This window comes from Pogonomyrmex barbatus, unplaced genomic scaffold, assembly GCF_055798465.1.
Source record: "Pogonomyrmex barbatus isolate J1 unplaced genomic scaffold, ASM5579846v1 scaffold24, whole genome shotgun sequence".
Taxonomy (NCBI): domain Eukaryota; kingdom Metazoa; phylum Arthropoda; class Insecta; order Hymenoptera; family Formicidae; genus Pogonomyrmex; species Pogonomyrmex barbatus.
This window is the reverse complement of record NW_028297121.1, coordinates 225,940-237,826: the sequence shown is the minus strand read 5'-3', so window position 1 is coordinate 237,826 and position 11,887 is coordinate 225,940. Positions and strand designations below refer to the sequence as shown.

The window sequence follows — 11,887 nt, the reverse complement described above, 5'->3', positions numbered from 1 at the left end:
TTAACTTTTTGAATTATACTCGTGAATTACTTCGCGACGCGCACACAAAACAAGTTTGTTCACTATGTGGAAGATAAAAGGGTAGGAAAGGCGGGTGATTTTCTGTCTTTAAAAATTGTTACACAATTTATAGCAAACACCAAGAGTATATATTTTCAATGTCTAAACACACTTGTGCAATTGTTTCGAAGAGCGCGGGATTTTATAATTATTCGACATCGACTTTTAACAACTAATTTCGATTATGGCTTGACTCTCGCGGATGAGACGTCCGTTCCAAACGTCAACCGAAGAGAGAGTGCCGGATCGCCAGCTGTTTCGAAAAACAGAGCACGCTCGCTTACTCCAGTTCAAACAAAAGTTACATCAGCCTCTCTAGATGACTCATCAACATCGAGGAATCGAATCGAGCGCTGCGATCGGTCGAGAGCCACACTTGCCAACGGCCAAACAGTACATTTCGGCATCATCCGCCTTAGGAACTTTTTATAGTTCGGCCATCCTGATAGCCTCGGTCTCAATATCTTCGTCCACGAAGATTTGTTTATCACATTTTGTGGTTAACTGTGTGTAACTCACTACATAGGAGATGCTAGGCAAACGTTATAAACCATCACAAATATTATATTTTATCTTACAGGTACGTAATTGCGTACTTTTTTTCGTTAGACACGTAATTTTACTAATAATATTCAATATTGTAGACTCGCGAACACTTGACAGCTATTATCACAGTGACATTACGCTTATTACAAATGTCACACACACGCTTATAACTAACTTATAACTATAGCGACACATAAATCTTAATAAATCATAATTAAACTAATACTAACTTATTCCTAGGCAGGCAGATCTGTCTTCTCTCGCTCGTCCGAACGGGGAAATTTTATTCAGCGTTTCAAACGATCGGACGAGATGACGAAATTAAACGGCCGTTGAGCCAGATTAAACCCAGGTATGTCTTGTATCACGTATCAATTATTATTTAATGCTCTAGTTATATACGACCCTTTATATTTGACTTTGAATTTCAAGCTGACACCTGGTTCAGTTCGTGTCTCACACACAAGAACATATTGGCCAGAATAAAATATCGGTTTTCTCAATTGTTTGTCCCGATAGTCCATATTATATTGTCTAATTTTATCATTTGCCACGACGGCTATATCTTTCGCTTTTTTTTTCCAGCTCTGTATCTAGATCTGTATCCATTCCGGCGAGATTCCACGAGTATACTGCGCTAGCGGATAATCGGAATGTGATCACTGGTCGCAGCCGAAAACTAACTTCACTGGCGTCTTTATCACAAAATGGTAAGTATTATTTATTATTGCATAATATGTAACTTATCTTTCCATTCTGTCGCTTCAGTTAGTAACTTAGTTACTAACAAAATATACGCCTCTACTTAAGATCCCCATTTATCAGATGTATGTTTTATATGTATACGCGAATGAGAGAGAACGCGAAGGCACAAAACAGAGTTTTCTTTTTCTACGTGCACCTTGAACCCCACTCCTCAACATTCGGTCTAGGTATATTATGTCTATGGTCTTGCCAAATTTCAGGTATGTCAAAACGCGATAATCGGAGTGTGTAGAGGACATATAGATGATGTTTATAAATCTGTCACTTCTCCTGCTGCCGTGCATATGAATCGAGTCAGCCTTTCTAAGTGCATTACTGAATTCGGTTATAGGGAAACGAGAATACACAAGTGACTTGTTGTGTTTCAAGTTGTTGTAAAACGCAGGCGGTGAATTCGAATCGCTATTTTCGCCTCGTATTACATCATTTCATTTAAATCAGCCACAATTAACTCTTAGCAAAGTGCGATCATTGTCATACTGAAATCACCATAAAACGAAAACTATGTCATGAATGTATTAAAGATTTCTTATTTTTCCTATTGTATTTAGAGGGCATAAATTGTTCCTTCAAAAAACTGCACGATCCCACTCGTGTTCTTGTAAGTGCGACCGAAGGACCTCGCGATTTGATTTTCTCTCGACGAGAGAAAATCTAACTGCTGCTAACTCTCTCACTTTCCTTACGACTTCTCTATCGTTCCGCGACAACATAGCATCGTTTAAATACAATTCAAATTAAGCCAACCAACAAATAGTCTCGAGCTACACGACGACCGTGTTACTATCCGTCATAATACTAATCATAGTTTTACTACTAAAAACCTTATTTTTTAATCGTAGAGTTAAAACAATTAGGCATGCAGCAACTAGGCATTTTCTACAAAATTCATATAATGTGTAATGAACATTGAATACAGTATTAAAGATTAGGAATTAATTTTTATGATAATATTCATTATAATATTATGCCCGCGTGAGTCTTCCGCGACCGAGTGAAGTCAAACCGCCGTATGGAGAAAAAGTAAAGCGCTCTCTGAGGCAACGAAGTGTTTGTTTATGTGAATGTTCTGCGCGATGACTTGTGGCGTACGGACGTTTGTCCACCGAATTTCTGTAGTTGTTCTAGTTTGAATAAAGTCTTTGTGTTTTGTAAAGAAGTGTTGTTCATTGCCGAGCGCAGCTTCTTTTGGATTACGCGTGTGCGTGGTGACGCGAAAGAGTGCAAGAATAGTGACTGCCGCGGTGATCTAATAAATTCAGGTGGATCTGGTGTAGGAACTTGATGAGAAATCTTAATTAGATAAACTGCGAATATTTATTAACACAAAACGAGTGTGCTTCGTGTCTCAGAATAATATCGTCTAATAGATAATACATATATATTTTCTTGGAGGATATGTGCGTCTCTGTACGCATCCGTCGATAAATGCTCGTTGCCTTAAATTTGAATTCTCCAATACTCCTCCTCAACGATCATTTACTTTATAATGCATCTGCTTGTCTACTTCATCAATTGGCACTTTTCTCTGTGTTGTTTCAATTTACTGGCTCCTAGTGACTTCGTCATCATGTCTGCCGTCTTCTGTTGGACAGTATTTTAATTCTATGATTTTTTTCTTGACCAGATCATTTATGAAATGATATTTCATATTTACGCACACGCGTAATCCAAAAGAAGCTGCGCTCGGCAATGAACAATACTTCTTTACAAAACACAAAGACTTTATTCAAAGAACAACTACAGAAATTCGGTGGACAAACGTCCGTACGCCACAAGTCATCGCGCAGAACATTCACATAAACAAACACTTCGTTGCCCCAGAGAGCGCTTTGCTTTTTCTCCATACGGCGGTTTGACTTCACTCGGCCACGGAAGACTCGCGCGGGCATAATAATATTATAATGAATATTATCATAAAAATTAATTCCTAATCTTTAATACTGTATTCAATGTTTTGTTTTATTTCGGAATTCTCTATTCCTCGCCATTTTGATTGCACTTTGATTGTCCTCGTACATGGTGATTGGCTTATCTTGCTTCTCGAAGTCCTGGAGTAGTCATGAGCCATATCAGCTTTCGACTGGCTTCTGCCATGGCGATGTATTCTGCCTCTAGATCATGCCACACAGGTCTGTTTTCTGCATGCCAAGCTATTGAGCTTTCACCATATTGGAACAAATATTCGCTGTGGGACTTTCCATCGGATCTATCTTCGATCCAGTCTAAGTCTGTGTAGATCTCGAGTCCTTGTTTCTTTTCTCTTAGCTTCAATCTTAGGTCTTTGGTACCATTTAGGTATCGAATGATTCTTTTTGCTTCGTTGCAGTCTCCCTTGAATTCTTGATTTTTTGGCTCAAGATATACTTGCTGCGATATCCGGCCGTGTATGTATTGCCACATATAACGAAGCTCCGATGAGCTGCTGAAATCCGTTGTTTGTCCATTTTTTTCTTGTCAGGATCGAGCTTCAGATACCCAGTGTCAAGTATCTTTGATATTTTTCCATCCTGTAAGTCCAAATCTCTCGACGATTTTCTGAATGTACTGCTTCTGGTTGATGTAGAAGGTCCCTTCTTGATCACGTTGAACGATAATTCCCAGGTAGTTCGTCAATTTTCCGAGTTTCGAGAGTTCAAACTCCTTTCCCAATTCATCGCCAATCCTTTCGATGTCTCTCTCCTCTGTGCAAGCAATCAGGATGTCGTCTACATATACGATTATGTAATGAGTTGTTGTCTTCTTTGAATAGAGACACGGATCATTCATGCTCTGCACGAATCCTTGCTTGGTGATACTTCTGTGTAGCTTCCATACTTTTGCCGCCTGTTTAAGCCCGTGTAGGTTTTTGTTGAGCTTGCATATGAAATCTTTCCTGTCCTTGTCGATGAAACCATCCGGTTATTTTATGTATAAACGAAGAACAATATTGTTTCTTCGGTTCAGCGGTTTTCCATTGAGAAACGCTGTCTTTGCGTCGAATTGGTGAACATGTAACTTCCTTTTTGCTGTGACAATGAGTAGCAAACGAATTGTTTCGACTCTCACTACTGGTGCAAAGACATCGTCGTCGTAATCTGTGCCGTATTTTTCGCTAAATCCTTACGCCACTAGTTTGGCCTTGTATTTTGTTTCTCCTGTTGTATAATCTTTCTTTTTTTTGTACACCCTACTGCTTTCCTATTTTTGGGCAGGACTTTCAATGTCCAAGTTCTTTCTTAACGACTCGAATTCATCCTTCATGACCTGGCCCATTTTTCTTTTTCAAGCCCTTTGAGTGCTTCATGGACGTTCTTTGCTCATCTTCTTCTTTAATGATTCTCGCTTAATGCTCGAATCGCAATGGTGGTTGTCCTTTGTTTAGTCAGTCTGACCTTCTTGCATTTAAATCTTCTAGATCTTTCTTGTTATCTGGATCACATAAGTTTGGTCGCCTTCCGGCAATATTTTTTCCAGTCAAATGATCTGAGTCCAATGTTATTTCTAGTATGTGCATCGATTTTGCTCAGAGTTATCTTCAACCTCTTCCTCTTCTCGAATTTCTGCTTTTCCTTGTTCTTGATCTGAATCGTTCCAATCTTCTTCAGAGTCAATTCAAATGAAGAGGAATTCTAAAATTACTTCTATCTTCTTCGTGTTAATTATTCTTTTTGTCTCAGGATCCTGTTTGACTTTTGATCTTGTTTCGATTTTTCTCAATACTTTACTTTCTTTCTGTATGTCTTCCTTTTTTTTAATCCTTCAGTTTATGCTCGACAAATTTAACATCTCTGCTGATTGTTATCTTATTTGTCTTAAAGTCCAGCATTCTGTATTCTTTTGATTTTGCTGAATAGCCAACGAATGTCATCACTTCCGCCCCATCATCGAGTTTCTTTCGCTTTTCTTTATGAATGTATAGCCTTAACATCCGAATATTCTTAAATGCTAAACATCTTCCTTCTTACCAAACCAAAGCTCATAGAGTATCTTTTCCATGATGCTTGTTGGCAAACGATTCTGCAGATAATTTGCTGTATTAATTGCCTCAGCCCAGTACTTTTTGTCCATTTCGCCATCTAGCAACATACACCTTGCTGCTTCCATGAGTGTGCGATTTTTTCGCTCTGCAACGTCATTTTGTTATGATGAGAAGGGTAATGTATATTGCGCCCATATCTTCTCCTCAACTAACAACTTCTTCAGTTCCATATTCACATATTCCTTTCCACTGTCTGATCTTATGATTTTGGATTTCTTTCCAAACTTGTTTTGTATTTGTTGCATGACAAATTTGTTGTCTTGACATGTTCCTTGATGCCGTTATCTCCGACTTCTGCTTTAGAAAATATACTTCCGTATATCTGCTTTGATCGTCGATTATTGTTATTAAGTATCTTTTTTCGATCGGTGTAGTTGTTTGCATTGGGCCACAGACATCTGTGTACACCAAATCCAACGTGGATGTTAACCTTCTGTGATGCTGACCATCTATGACGCTTTCGGAAATGGTAATCTTGCCATTTTCCCTTTAGCGCAGTATCCACACACCTCCCTAATGCCGCAATCTTGTATCTCGATATCTGTAACTAGCTGGTTTTCTTGTAGTGATTTCACGTCTTCTAGGTTCCGGTATCCGAACCTTCTATGCTATGTGTATTGGCAATTGTCTGAGTGTTGACTGACTTTTACCGCCGTTGCGCTCGATATGCTCGTACATGTTTGGTGAAAGTGTAGCTTTAGCCACCGATTTTTATACTTTATGCAATCCTGCTTAAAATGACCAAGCCTTTTACAAAAGAAGCATGTCCTTTCCTTTCCTGTTGAATCCTTTTTGTCGACTAATCTAAGACTAATCTAAGACTAAGGCCAATAATCGCACATGCCTTGTCTTTGTTCTTTTTCTGTCAGACTTCTGCTTTTATCGCGTCAGTTGGTTTTGTTGAACTTACTTCCCATAGTTCTTTTTTAATTAGCAAAAGTTCGACTTTGAATTTCTATATCGAATAATTGTTGTTGTTTAATTTCTCAATCGACGCTCGTGGTGAATCTCCCATGCTTAACTTCAAAAACATTACGTGCTTGCTTGTTCACAATGTTCCGCACAATTTCCTTTTACTTTAAACATCACTTGGGTCCATAACCTGATCTAATAAATTCAGATGGATTTAATGTAAGATGAACTTAATAAGAAATCTTAATTAGATAAACTGCGAATATTTATACAATATTAATACAAAACGAGCGTGCCTCGTGTCTCAGAGTAACATTGACTAATAAATAGTATATATTATATATATTTTCTTGGGAGATATGTGCGTATCCGTCGGTAAATGATCGTTGTCTTGGATTTGAATTCTTCAATACGCGGACGTAACAATATTTATATTTTATATATTTTTTATTTTTATTGTAATCTATTTTACTTTATGATATATTTACTTTAATAGTATATATATTATATGTATAATATGTATATCACTAATCACACTATATATGTTGTTTGGGTCATGTTTTGTCAAATTAGAAACTATCCAGACTCTTACTATAGGGACTTTATTCCTAACTACACCGAAAAAGGACTTTATTTATGCTCCTCATTGTACATCTCTATGTAATATATTTCTATATAATAATCGTCATATCTGAAATAATTTGTTATTTCTTGATTTTAGGAAAAAATTGTTTTATATGAAAATAATAAACAGAAAACTCGCAAAAATGTAAAAAAATAAAATAAAAAAAGTAAATAAGAAATCGGGCGCTGTAATTAATGCATAAGTTTAACTTTTACATCACTATATTGAAATTTGTCCAAAAACTTACAGAAAATTACAATAACATTCAGATATTTTGCTTCATTTTTAAGCTATATCAATAAACGCAATATAAAAACGACATAAATTCCAGTAGTGACAACTTATTAAATTTATTTAAAGAATACGTTATTCACTAAGATTGTAATGATAAATGATGGAAAGTCAGTCCATAAAAGTACTATAAAAAAAAGTAGATGACACACATCCACAAAAATTAAGGTTCCTGAGTACTCCGCGTTGACGGTAGCGACGTACCGTCGCGGTGAAATATAAAAACTCATTCATCCTTGTTCATCTTATCTTTGTCCTTATTCATCTTTATATAAGTGACAACGAAATTTGTTATTGCGGCTATTTTCGTTATTATGTTCTTAATCGTGCAAATGTGATTTGTTTCGTACTTATCAGATTCGTGAAAATGGGCGGCAACTAAAATTATTTTCGGACATTACAGGTAAAGCATTGTAAGAACTCTTTTTATTTTCAAATCACGCGCGCACGGAATGTACTTTAAAAAGTTTATTATGAGTAACGGAAATATTGAAGTTGTTCTTATTCGATTTTCGAAACCCTTCGTTTGTTACGTAACGATGGCGCCGGTTCAGAATTTTCCAACGATACGAGGGACGGGTAGAATTAAATCATCTATACTTGATGTAAAAAACAATATACATTCAAACGTTACTTTATTAACTGGGGTTTTATTACACTTACTTAACGACCGATTACTTGTATTTAAGATTCTCGCAACTTAACTTTCGATTTATTGAGACTCTCTGCACCTGCAGGTTAACTGCCCCATCCGCCGTCACGATGGAGAGTGGATCTTCTTCGAAAATGTGCGGAAATCGAAACACCCTCCATTCTAGACTGCTCCAATTTAGGCTAATCATTTCCGGCTTATTAGCGCTACTTTGCTCTATTTAACTATTAATTAACGCGCCTGTGGCGCTCGCACACATGATCGATATAAATCGCGCTCAATTTGAATCGTTGTCGATTCTCTTACAGCATTTTTTTCCACTTCTTTTAACAGTTGTCAAATCATGTGTTTTCTGTCTGAACAGGCTTCATTTCACGTGCCTTTTATAGCTATTTATTCACTATCAGGAAGGGAAAGGATAGCAGCCGTCCATTTTCACAAGTGTCTTAAAGCCATCAGGTATGTTATTTTAATTAAATATCTCTTTATTTGCAAAACTATCGCAATAAACTTTATTGTGTTATTTCTCGCTTATGATGTCGCTTATGATCGCTCCGATTCCAATATGGTCGCGGTGATTACTCAGGAGCCTTATAATCAATTAATTACAAAAATGGTCTAATTAATATAAAAAAAGCATTAAGCAGTTATTTAAACAAAAAATCGAAATAGTACAAAACCCAAATATTTACAAAATAAAAGATGATACAATTATTGTGACAATAAATTTATGTTAATAAAGTAATTCAAATGATATGAAAATGATTAAAATGATTAAAAATGTCCAATTAATCGACAGTCAGTAAGTAAGAAAATTGTGTCAATATTTTATATGAAATATATAAATTATATTTGATTAGGATTATCGAACAGTACAGTTTAAGTACTTGATTTCTCATTTTGTATTTTCGAAAAAAAATTAACTTAAATTTTTTTAATAAATTTTATATATATTTGGAATGTTTATGGATCGAAAAAATATTGAACACTACGAATAAAAAAATATTTGTAGTAAGCTGGATGCACAAAGAAAAACACAGGGAATAACACAGGCAACAAATTTCAACCTATGGGAAACCGTGTATCACTGCACAATAGGAAACAAACAATAGGAACAGAAAATAGGAACAAAATTTTCGTTGGATTTCTGTTTCTTATTGTCTGTTTCTGCCAATTACAGTGATTTGCTCTGTTTAATGTAAAATGTAATGACGTAATTGATTTTATCGTCCTGCTGTGACTGCTGTGGCTACAGAAGTGAAGCAGCTACAGCATCTAAAGACTCTTGCACAATAAAAAACACAGGCAACAGGAACAAGGAATAACAACAAGCAACAGATTTCGACCAATCAGAAGCTGTGAAGAATATCGGAGATATTTCTGAATGGTCGAAATCTGTTGCCTGTTCCCTATTCCCTGTTCTTGTTTTTCATTGTACATCCAGCTTTAAGATGGCGAACATCATGGCTGTCCAAATACATTATATATAGAGTGAGCAAAAAGTATCGGATAAGTATCGCTAAAATATTGTGATAACAAGACTTTAAAATGATATAACTTTTTTTACATATTATAATCCCTGTAATTATTCTATATAAAAATATTAAGGTAATTATTGAGCAATTAATAATTTACAAGATTTTTATATTTTTATATTTTACGTCGAAATATAACATAATAAAGTATAAAATATCTTGCAAATAATTGATTTTTGATAACTCTCCTTTAATACTTTTATATATACAAAATAATTAGAAGAATCATGTTATGTAAAAAAAATTATATAATTTTCTTATAAAAAATAGTCCTCGTGTCGAAACATTGTTTGGTGCGTCAGCGTTTGTCGGAGTATTGTCGGAGTCAGCGTCCTTGCCAAATTGCACATCGGTTGCAATCGGCGTGTTCGCGCATTAGTCTTTATTATTTTTTATTTTATATTTTAATTACATAATTCTCGAGTTTGTCAGAATCCTTGGGATTCTGGCTAGTTGGCAATGTCGCGAGATCGGATTGCTTTATTTAGATTGCCTCGCAACAATAGAAACTAAAAAAAATAAAGAATAAAAACCAAAAAGAAAATAGAAGCTAAAAATAGAAAATAGAAGCTAAAAAAATTTATCGTAGTCGTGGTTGAAATTTCCGGTTTGCATGTGGGTAAAGTTTCATTCGCGGCAACGGATGCGTCTCTTCCTTTTGTTTTTCGATAACGCGCGAATAAAGCGCGAGAGGAATAAAGATTTGTCTGATTATTGTCAAAGTTGCGGTTAGATTTCCAGTGAGTCATTATTAGAGATAAAAACGTGATCTAAATGAAAACTAAAAAAATAAGATTTTTAATGATATTTAAACGATATTTAAAAAACGAGATCAATGAAAAGTTAGAGCGATTCGCTTTGGCTCGATAGTAGTAGTACGCATAGACATCTCTCTCTTATCGCAGTTTGCGTCGGATTCTACTTCTCGCGATGCGTACCGATGGCGATCGAGCGGCTCGCGTATCTTTTGGTCGGCGACGCGGTGTTAATTCAACTTCCGCTCCGCGCGATGACGCTCGCGTGTGGGATCGCCGTAGTTGTGAGCGTGATAGCTATTATCGCGGTGATTCGCAATTCCGTCGCTGATAACAACGAAGAGGCGATTCGGTTTTTGCAAACGTACGGATACTTGGACAGCGACAACGTGTAAACGATATCGTCCGATAACGAAACGTTGGCTTTGAGACATGCGATCGCGCTTTTTCAGGAATATTACCGTATATCCGGTAATGGGATTCTTAACGACGCTACGTTAAAACAAATGCGTAAATCGCGATGTAGCATCAGAGATATATCGAATTCTGCCTTGGACAAGTTTCCAAGGAAATGGGCGAAGACGTATCTTATTTAGAACTTTCTGAGAGTGAGAGTATCCTACGAGTCATCGAGATCGTGTTCGAGATGTAGGCGGCAAATTCGTCGTTGACGTTTGAATGCGATTCAATGAATCCCGATATCGTACTATTGTTTCAGCAGGGCTTTTACACATTCATAGATTCTCGACATCGCGGTAGCCGAATATGTCCGTCGTTACTGGACGGACCTGGTAACATGCTAGCTCACACTTTTTTACTGTCGGAATCGTTCGAAGTGTCGGAGGTGCACGTAGATAATTCGGGAAAATAGCACATCGAGCTGACCACTAATCCTACCGATACGCTTCATCTACTGTATACGTTGACGCACGAGATTTGTCACGCTTTAGGATTACACCACAGTCCTCAGAAAAATTCAATAATGTACACCTTCGTTCCCTCTAAGACTTTTCCCGTGCATTTGAGCGAGGCGGATTTTCTTTCCATTCAAAATTTATATGATTTAAAGAATAAGAACGAAGTCTCGAAATCGATACCAGCGACGACGATCGTAGCGACGACCACGATCGCGACGCGCGACACAAACGGCTCGATGAACGTGGATCTGTGTGCGTTGCAACGCGTCGACGCAGTATTGATGTTAGAAGAGTACGTGGCGTATCGATGTCACTACCTCTGTGAATCTGGCACCCGATTTTCGGAAAATTAACTTTTTTATATGGAAACAGTTAGTATTTTGTTTGTAGTTGTTTGTAGTAACAATAATTTCGTTTGTAGTTAAATCGATTAAAAAATATTACAATTTTAAAAAATGATTTGCACCCGACATTAAGATATTTTAAATCTACTTGCGCAGTCTTTTTTAGAATCGTTTGTAGTTGTTTGTAGTTGCTTTTCGTTTCGTTTGTAGTTGAACCGTTCAAAAGTTATAACAATTTAAACAAATGGCCAGGAGTGAGCTTTGTCATTTGTTAAGATAGCGCAAATCTGCTTGCGCAGTTTTTTTCAGAATCGTTTGTAGTTGTTTGTAGTGCTTTTCGTTTCGTTTGTAGTCGAACTGTTCAAAAGTTATAACAATTTAAACAAATGATTAAGAATGAAGTTTGTAATTTTTTAAGATAGCGCAAATCTGCTTGCGCAATCTTTTTCAGAATCGTTTGTAGT

General features: G+C 36.5%; 1 protein-coding gene across 2 annotated transcripts in view; it reads left to right on the top strand.

The window, feature by feature from the left end:
• LOC105423542 (uncharacterized) overlaps positions 1-11,887 on the top strand; it is a 41,430-nt gene that overhangs the window by 17,355 nt on the left and 12,188 nt on the right. For both annotated transcript variants that reach the window (XR_016139660.1, XR_016139659.1), the window contains 2 exons: positions 847-958; positions 1,192-1,316. The gene's annotated coding sequence lies outside the window, so the exon portion shown is untranslated. The remainder of the gene's footprint in view (positions 1-846; positions 959-1,191; positions 1,317-11,887) is intronic.